Source organism: Sinocyclocheilus anshuiensis, unplaced genomic scaffold (genome assembly GCF_001515605.1).
Source record: "Sinocyclocheilus anshuiensis isolate Anshui unplaced genomic scaffold, SAMN03320099.WGS_v1.1 scaffold1199, whole genome shotgun sequence".
NCBI lineage: Eukaryota > Metazoa > Chordata > Actinopteri > Cypriniformes > Cyprinidae > Sinocyclocheilus > Sinocyclocheilus anshuiensis.
Window position 1 is genome coordinate 904,278 of NW_015540934.1, and position 10,340 is coordinate 914,617.

General features: G+C 36.5%; 1 pseudogene; it reads left to right on the top strand.

Annotated features, from left to right (window-relative positions):
* The window catches only part of LOC107689506 (disco-interacting protein 2 homolog A-like), a 143,471-nt pseudogene that overhangs the window by 94,059 nt on the left and 39,072 nt on the right, over positions 1-10,340 (top strand).

The window sequence follows — 10,340 nt, forward strand, 5'->3', positions numbered from 1 at the left end:
GATGGATTATCTCGGCAAAGGAGAAGTGCTCACTAACACAGATTTAGACAGATTTGTGAACAATATTTGAGAGAAATAGGCCTTTTGTGTACATAGAAAAAGTCTTAGATCTTTGAGTTCAGCTCATGAAAAATGGGGGCAAAAACAAAAGTGTTGCGTTTATAATTGTGTTCAGTGTAGATTAAAAACTGCTCACGTTGCATGTATGCAGCATCTTTGTTTGGATCATGATTAAAATGCAGTGGTTGCCTCTAATTTAAAATGGAAAGAGCACAGACAAAGCCTTAGTTTGTTTATATGAAGAGATTTATTTTATTTGTGTTACTTATTTATTTGATTTTATTACTTATTTACATTATATTTAAATTTTGTTATTTAGCAAATGCTTTTATCCAAAGCGACTAACAAATGAGGACAATAAAAGCAATCAAAACCAATCAAAACCAACAAAAGAGCAATAATTTAAAAGTGCTATATTAGTATATTATTATAGTGTTATATTTCAATTTCACAAAGAAACGTACAGTATTTTGTCCAAGCAATAATAAAAGGACACTTTTAATTTATAATTTGTCTTAAATCTCATTTTGTAAAAAAAAAAGCGTGAATCGAATCATGAAATCAAAATCGTGAATTGAATCGAATCGTGAGTTGAGTGAATCGTTACATCCCTACGTCTGCTAAATGATTCATGTAAATGTAAATGTATTTGCATTCCCCTGCACACCCTGTTTGCACAGACATGATACGTCATCAGCGCGTTCTATTACACTATTGCAGACCGAGCGAGAATGGAAGGCATTATTATTGTAATATTATGCGCTTTGTACTGTAATGTTTTCTCTCCGGTGAATGAGACATAAGGTAATCTGACAGCGTTGCATTCAACCCTCCACCAACACCATCTCTCATCGCTTAGTCACTGGTTAGTCTCTGGTCTGCCTGTGCGCGTTCATGTGTTTTGGAGGAGGTGTGACTTTGGAGAGTGATTTGCAGGGAGGGTGGGATCTTATGCTTTCAAAGCTAACTTGCTATTTCTAGCCTCTCCGAAATTGCCTACACTACCTGCTAATTTTCAGTCTGTTATTACAGTATCTTTTAACTAATAGAAGCAAATAAAATAAGCAGTTTATTTCACCTAAAGTTTTTGAGTCTAAACAGGCTGTGACTGCAACAAATTTGTTAGTTTCCTACTTTTTATTTTTGAGGCATTGATTGCACTGCTTAGCTCCGCCCACAGCTAAATGTGATTGGTTCAAAATCTGTCTCCATACAGCATCTTTTGGACCATCTATAATTATTTATTTTGCCAGTTTGAAGTAATTCATATTGGTGAGAAGTTCTCAATGGCGAACGTAGTCCCACAGCCCCAGCTGAAACTTGTTTCGTAAATTACTCATACCGCCTGCAGCTGTCACAGCAGAGCAAACTTTGCTCCTGTGGGTTGATGTAAGATTTGTGTGTCTCTTCAGCCCATGTCTGTCAAGTTTGATGAAATATTGTGAATGTTACACTCTCTGCATCAGCACTGGATCACCATGAGAACTCTATTTGGAGCTCAGATGTGGTGTAAAGGGCCCATTGATCTCAAGGTGTTGTATTACCCAGACAGCAGAGAAGTCTGAAGTCACAAGAAGATTTATGTTGCAATCTAAATGCGAGGATAGTGTTGAAATTGAATAGTGTCACTTCAGTGGATTATTAAAGTAAATTTCTCACTGTAAGAATATTTACTTATGTCTATATGTCTGTGGGCCCAATAGGAGTTTTACTGCAAAGTTTAGTGACCTTTATTCTGTAATGTTGGTTTTGTAAATTCTTAATGTACTGTAATTTCTTCCGTGCGCAGCGGCCCCATGCTGAGTGCTTTAGTCCATTTGTTATAACTGCCCTTTCTGCATTTGTTTTACACTGCAGTTAGCTTGCTAATTGGTCAAATGTAAAGCATGGAAATTGAAGTAATGCATTTGTCTGTCAGATGATAATATTCTGGTTTGTTTTGTGTGCAGGTGTAGATCCGTCTCTGCAGATAGAACATAGGATCCAAACGTCGTCACAGGTGGCCCCTCCAGGCTCCAAACAGAACAAGCCCCGGGTGGCAAACTCAAGGGATGAGCGCTTCAGATCAGGTAGGAACATTTCTCTGCTAAACTCTGTAATCATGAGGCACAGATACCAGTTTAGTGGTGCTGGCAACACATCCCCTTGCATTTAATATATGAAAATAATATATTTCTAAAAGAATATGCCAACGTGTGAACTGAACTATCTCTGTCCTCACAGACCTTCATACAGAAGCAGTACAAGCAGCCTTGGCAAAGTATAAAGAGAGAAAGATGCCAATGCCCTCTAAGAGACGCTCTGTTCTAGTGCAGTCTTCAGTTGAAGCGTGCACTCCCCCAGGTAAACACACACACACACACACACACACACACACACACACCACAGACACAAACAGAGCTAGGAGTGGAAGGATTATTTACAATTTTATGGGAGCACTTTCTATGAAGGCTATAGCAGAAAATATTTCGGAAGCGTTTTTTTACTTTATATTTAAATTTTTCAGCTGACAGCAGTTGACAATGTGCATTTCAGTCCTTGATAGTATCAAGATGTTTTGATCTTCTGAGCCTTGAGAGAACAATGCATAGTTTTCTGAATAATAGGCTCATTATTTACACAAAGAGAATGGCTCCTGACCACTCAGTTCCCAGACCACCTTCCCACACGCCTGTATATGGAGATAAGTTCCAGCTTTATTGACCCACTGGCTGCATATTTAGTTATCACATTTAGTTAACACACAAACTTTAACTAATCCAAAATGGATTAAAATGTACAGTTTTATCAATTTAGGTCTGCTACATTGGTGCTGCTGGCATGAGCGAAGCCTTCTGCTGAAACATATTCAGATTTACAGGTATTAGGATACATGCTGCTCCTGCAAGGTGAAGTGGAAAGAACCCTGTAGTAGATCTGGACATGTGGTGCTGGGGAGGAGGAGGGCTAAAGAAAATAGGACAGAAATAAATATGTTTGCATATATACGAAAGAGAGATTGATTGGCTGAGTTGTGGGCTTGGAAGAACCAATCAGCAAATGTTCATACCTATTGGTTATTTAGTGCTGTATCTGTGTTGGTGTTATTAAGACAATAAGACTATATTTGGCCTTGACTTCTTTATGATTACACATTATTACAACCTGTGGTCAGAGAAGCTCGTCTCCTCATATTTGTGTAGCGTCTTTGCTTTGTCCGTCAATTTGGATTACGTTTTTGTCTCTCCCTGTATGTTTAGCATTAACGAGTTTCTGTGTCTTGGTGTCCTTAAACACTCTTCTGTCCTTCTTTGGTTAGAATGATGAAGTCAGTGAAAGGTCAGCGGGATTAAAGGTTCAAGGGTGGGGTCAGATCAGCATAACGGGCCCATTCAGGGTCGCCCCCTGTGGGAATTGGTGATGGTCCGCTAATTCTTTTGTGCCCTGGACGCAGTAATGCACACACACACATAAAGTGGCTAAGCTGTCTGCTTGCCCCGATGGAGATGATCTGATAACCCATCTGGCCTGTCAGATACCCCTCTTACCCTATGCCCCATAACCTCTCGCCTCATTCTTGACCCAAAAGGGTAAAAAATAAGCCATTATTTACTTTATTGATGACAGACTTAAATGTCTTGTGCCTTATATAAGTCTTCTAAATAGCATTGTGTGACGAACAAATCTAATTTTAAGCCATTAATTGCTATAAATTGCTATAAATGCTAAGAAATCTTACCCTTCAATCCTACTCTTCACAAATCTTATTTTCATCTCCATATAATCAAACATTTCCTCTTGCGATCAGTCATGTGACATGCGAGAACCAATGGAGTTTGGTATCACTGACATCAAACCTAGCAAACCTCTATATTCTATAGCAACAGAGCAGCTTTATTACAGTGTGACTGATTCGATTTAACTTCTGTCTGGATCTGAACAGCTTGGAAAATGCTGTCTGACCCACTTTCTTGGCCATTTTTGATGTTGTCTCTCATCTTGTGCGGTTGTGTATTCATTATCCTGTTAGCTCCTGATCTGTTGAGTCCTGTGAAGCTGTGCTGTTTGTCCTCTGGATGTGACCTCAGACTCTATTCTGGTGGAGTGACTGATAGAGAAGTTTTAGAAGAATTATTTCTGTTTTAAAGGTCAGGTTTTCAGTACAGCAGCTGTTAAAGTCTTAAGTCTTCGTTCTGTCTTCTCTTGACACACCTACTCATTCCAGTTCATTTCTGCCTCATTCTTTCTTCTCGTCGTCATTCTCAATTTCTCTCTCAAATCACTTCTCTTCTCCCATGACTCTATTTCATGCCTATTGTCTCTGCCTCTCACTTTCTATCTTGCTCTTTCTGCATCTGTGTCAAGGTTACTCTCGGAGTGCCTGAGGACATGAAGTGGGAATAGAATTACAATAGTTCTCACAATAATGAGCCTAGTTTTTTTTTGCTAGCTGCTTATAAATTATTAGAAATGCAGAAATTTTAAGAGCAATTCGGATCACATCTAAACAAAAATTCCTAAATCTGAACAATAATAGTGATATAGTGAATAATGGTAATAGTTTGATTTAAAAAATAAAATAAAAACAATATTGTGAAATTTTATAGTAACTGTTCTATTTTAATATATTTTCATATGTTATTGATTTCTGTGTTGCAAAGCTTCATTATTCCCGTTTTCAGTGCCACATGATCCTTCAGAAATCATTATAATATACTGATTTGCTGTACAAGAAACATTTCTTGCTATTATTATCAATGCTGAAAACAGCTGTGCTGTGCATGTTTTTGTGGAAACATTATTTCCAGGATTTTATGATGAAAAATTTCAAAAGCATTTACTTAAACTAGAAATCTGTTGTAACTTTTTTTTTTAAAGTGTTTACTTGATCACTTGATCAATTTAATGCATCCTTGCTGAATAAATATATTCATTTCATTAAAAATATATATTTATATTTTTGTTTGTACGTTTGTGTATTTTACGGAATTTTGAGTACATTTTGTATATATTGATATTTATATTATTGAATATTGGTCTTGGTCCACCTTGTTCTCTAAATTAGCATCCTCATTAGTCATTTTAGTTTCAAAATTTATACAATTTCTAAAAGTTTCTACTCAAACAAATGCTAAGCTTCAGTTTAATTTGTAATTCGGGGTTCGTTGAGGGTTCAGGACTGTTTTGAACTAATAATAACAGGCATCTGGCACCCTTCAGTGTAAGTAGATTATTATTTTCATAAGAATGCTGTTTTGAAGAGATACATTAGACTAATGCCTTTCACATTTAATGCATGACTGTTTTTTGCTTAGTGTCTGTCTCCTAATTTGCTGGACACACTCCATAGTAACTGCTCCCTGTAATTGCATAATTAATGCTAAGTGAATCTGCTACCACCTACAGGCTTCTTGTCAGTCAATCTCGCTCTCCTTTGTCTTTTACGCTTTCCTTTTGTCCCTTCTTTTCTCTGTTAAATTCTGTGTGTTTAAGCTGTTTGATGATGAAAAATACAATAAATATCGAAAAAGTAAGTGCTGAAATGGGTTGTGCAATTTTGAGAGATGTTGTTTAAAAGAAAAAGTATTACATGCGTATTAAACTTCATTATGTAACTCATGTTTTTGTTACAAACATGATTGGCACCTTAAAGTGTGTGATTTGTTGACAGTAAGACTTTTGGCCTGGTGGACAAAAAATAAATAAATTAATTAATTAACTATAAAAAACACCAGCTCATTAGTGGTAATATCCTAATGATCATTAGAGTTTACTTTTCTGATGGAGTTAATTGATCATGAATTCTCACTGTTGTTACACTTTTTAAATCCCAGCAGAAGATGCCTTATGCTAAACAGATGGTTTAGCTATATGACATATTTTATTCATTAATTGGCGGACATCTGTTATTTTCTATGGCATTATGTTTATAATGTATTTATAATTTGGAAAATGGTGTGTGTTACCATAACGGCAGGCCTCACATGCTTCGTTTCTGACCACATGAGCATTACATCAGATGTATTTTCCAGCTTAACCTGCCGGCAGTTCTCATCAAAGTGATATTTTAGTCTGGACTGAGAACAAACGCTTTTTGCTTTCTCTTCCACGATGATCATATATTAGTCCTTCTGACATTTATGATGGAAGCTTTGAATAGCTTTTATTTTTTCATAAAGACATTTTACAGTACAGTGGTTCCCAAAAAGTATAAAAATAAAAAAAAGAAAATCTTTAGCTCTGAAATGATAAAACAATAAATATACTGTTCAAAATGATGATGGATGGAAATTAATGTGACATTGGTTATGACATTTTAGTGGATCATGTTGATGTGTTTACTTGAGGAGAACTTGACTTCATGCATCCACTAAAAATCACCAAAACACTAGCTAACTCAAAGATACTGAGCAAAAAATTCATCCTAACTTTGAGTGCCGATGACACTTGCCATTTTGTGTTTAATGAAGTGACATTCAGACATTTTTAAGTGTGATTCAGGAGTCCATTGTATACGATGTTAGTTTCATACCTTAATTTCCGAGAGTGTGGGGTGAAGAAAGGCAGATTTTCAGATGTGTTAGATGAAGGGTAATAACTAGAGTTATGTAATGCATTGATTGTTTGAGGTCTTAAGGCTCTGAAGTGATAATCAGACTCTGACATGTTATCCAACTAAGTCAGTCTCCATGTAATGCCTTTTTTCATATTTCCATATTGGTTATAATGTGAGGTTCAAAGATCTGCATAATCTAGATTCAAAACCAACTTTAAAAGAAATTGAGAGTTTTAGCAGAGCAGTATTTTCTTGTGTTTTCAAGAGCTGCTGAATGTTGATCTCTGTTGTTTATAACAAATATAATACAGTCATTACCATGGAAACTCTTTGAATAGATACCAGTTACCTCCAGTGTTATTTTACTGTTATTTATATACTAAAGTCTTCATTAATATTTTGAATTAATGTTTTTTGTACTTATACTTCATTTAAACATTTTTTTTAACATTTATTTCAGTTAGTTTTCATCTAATATTTACATTTTATTTAATTTCAGATTATCTTAATTACAGAATTTAACAGTTTGAGTTAACTAGTTTCCTCCAGTTTAGCTGTGGCATCCAATTTTATTTAATTTTTTTTTGTGGACCCCTAATCTTGAAACTGATAATCTATCATATATTCAGCATGACTCAACACAAACAAAATACAGTTGTTAAGACTATGAAACCTCAAAACAGAAGTGTGATATTATTTTCCAGATGATCAGACTTACAATTTCACATGTAAGTTATTGTAAACTTGCATTAAAGTATAGACCAAAATGACAATTTGACCTGGGCTAGTAAGTGACCACCCAGAACATCCTAACAACTACATACATGGCTTCATTAGATAATTAATTGTTTAAAAAAATAAGACTAATTACCTTTTTTAAGTTAATTTTATCCACTTTAATTTCAAATACTTTCACAGTTTCATAAATGTGACCCTGGACCACAAAACCAGATTTATACCAAGATTTATACATCATCTGAAAGCTGAATATTTGGCCGAGATACAACTATTTGAAAATCTGGAATCTGAGGGTGCAAAATATTTCTCAAAATATTGAGAAAATCGCCTTTAAAGTTATCCAAATTAAGTTCTTAGCAATGCATATTACTAATCAAAAATTAAGTTTTAATATATTTACAGTAGGAAATGTATAAAATATCTTCATGGAACATGATCTTTACTTAATATCCTAATGATTTTTGGCATAAAAAAAAATCAATAATTTTGATCCATACAATGTATTTTTGGCTATTGCTACAAATATACCCCAGCGACTTAAGACTGGTTTTGGTGCTCCAGGGTAACAAATCACTGTTTTATAAAATTTATCTTTCACTAATCACATAAAACATGACACATACACTTTTGAAATTTTGTTTTAATGACAGAGTGCTGATTTTGAAGTAAAACTGCTCCACCTAACCATTAGTCCTCTTGTTCTTGACTTCCCAGACACCTCCTCTGCATCAGAAGACGAGGGCTCGCTGCGCCGGCAGGGCCGGATCGCCTCCTCGTCTCCATACCAGGCGCATCCCAGTGTAGAGCACTGGTTTAACAGAGTCATCCAGGGCTCCTCCACCTCATCGTCCGCATCCTCCACCTCCTCCCACCCTGGAGGAAGACCCCACCATGCCACAAATGCCACCTCTGCTTCAGCCGCAACCGTACTGGCCGACCTCATGGCTCACACACAGCTAGGTCAGTTCTCACTCTAACTAACCTCTCTTCATGTCTTCAGAACAGACCTACCCTCTGGCTTCATCCACTCTGTTTTTAGATTTATATGTCTTCTAAAACGCAGATGCAGGTTAGTGCCCTGCTGAAAAGAAAGAGCAAAATGTGTGCTGCTGAAAGAAATAGTCCACCTAAAAAGGAAAATTATGTCATATTTACTCTATATTACATATTTACTATATTCAAACTCCAAAATAACAAAACAGCACTATAAAGTGCCCTATATTTAAAGTCTTCTGAAGCCATACAGTAGTTTTGTGTGAGGAAAAGGTAAATAAAGGCTTACATTTTGGTCTATTCCTGACACAAAGCTGTCATATGAATTCAGCAGCCATGATATTCTTCCAAATTGTTTTGTTCTATTCCTTTATGTTCTATGGAAGAGAGAAAGAAAGTCTTACAAGTTTGGAACAATAGTGGTTAAATTGTGACAGACTTTTAATTTCTGGGTGAACTCTTCCTTTAAATTGGATTAACCAGCATTTCTTCCTTGGTCAGCCTACACTACTGTTTAAATGTTGGGGTGGAAAAGATTTTGTTGCTTTGTTTGTTTTTAAAAATAAATTAATACTTTTATTCTGAAAGATCACATTACATTGATAAAAAGTGACAGTAAAGACATTTGTGATGTTACAGTATCACAATATCACGTTTCTAGAAGAATAGTAAGCAACATAACTGTTTTCAACATTGATAATAATCAGAAATGTTTCTTGAGCTACCAAATCAGCAGCTTTGGTGAGCATGAAATGCTTCAAAATCATTTAAAAAAAATCTTCCTGACCTCAAACTTCTGAACAATAGTGGACTTAAAAAGTGAAGTCTGCTGTTGAACTGCTTGGCTACTGTCTGTTGGCCCGCTAGCTAGACCAGCACCAAAACCAAAAACTGAAAATTCATGCTGGTCTTTTTAGCAGGGTGACTGGAATTGGGTACTGATCTCAGTCCTGGAGCTCTGATTTTGATAACCCTGTCTTACTCCTAAGTGCAAAATCATCAGCATGCTTCGCAATGTTTCTGTTACAGCTCATACCTTAAAAACTTTTTTTTGCATGACATGCTTACACACTGCTTATGTTTACAGCACATGGAGCACTTTACTACTCTGCTGCTGCCCACGGCGATGATAAAATCATGGTTTTTAATGTCCTGGCTGCATGCTTGCATGGTGCATGGTTAGTTTTTAACTTCTTTTTTTTTCCGCTGAGATGGCATATCTTTAGGGTCCTGAAGCCAATCTGCGCAGATAAAGCCAGCATTGGCCTTGTTAGTTTGACAGGCAAACAAAAGATCTGAGCAGGTTCCAGTACTGCTGTGAAATAATCATTTTTGGCAACCTTCACTGTTAATGAAGGAATATCTCATGCAATACTCACCCTCATAGTGTTCCAAGCTTATGATTTGTTTTACAGTGAAGCACAGAAAGAGACATTTTGAAGAATGTTCCTGCTGGTGTGTCTTATACAATGAAATAAAGTGAGATATGTGGATCAAGCTCTAAATATGACAAAAAGCACCATGAATGTATCGTAAAAGTAGTCCACACACCTGCCATATTTATACTTTAACTCAACACAGGACTACAGTACATTTCAACACTGTAAAAAAAACTGTCAATTTTAACAGTAAAAGACTGTAAAAATGCTATGGTAAAACCTGTTAATTGGTTAACGGTAAGTTCCCTTTCAGTCGGTCACTCCGAGTCACGTTGGTGACCGATGAATTGGGATCTCGTTTAGAGAGACCAATCCACTTCGAGTGTAAACTAAATGAGCCAATGCACACTGCGATGATTGCATCCAGCTGCCGCTGATCACAGTGTGAGCATAAAAAGGCAGCCGGTGCAAAGCATACCAGCTTTTCGCTTCGGAGTCGAGCGACAACATCGCTCTGCTCCTACCAAACTGCTTCATGTGTGACGAGTCTAGCGCGCTCTCGGGAGCTTTTTTGTGTTGGCGGACGGCGCTTCAGCGGTGGTCGTTCCTGTGTCGAGTGGGTTGCGCACTTCAGG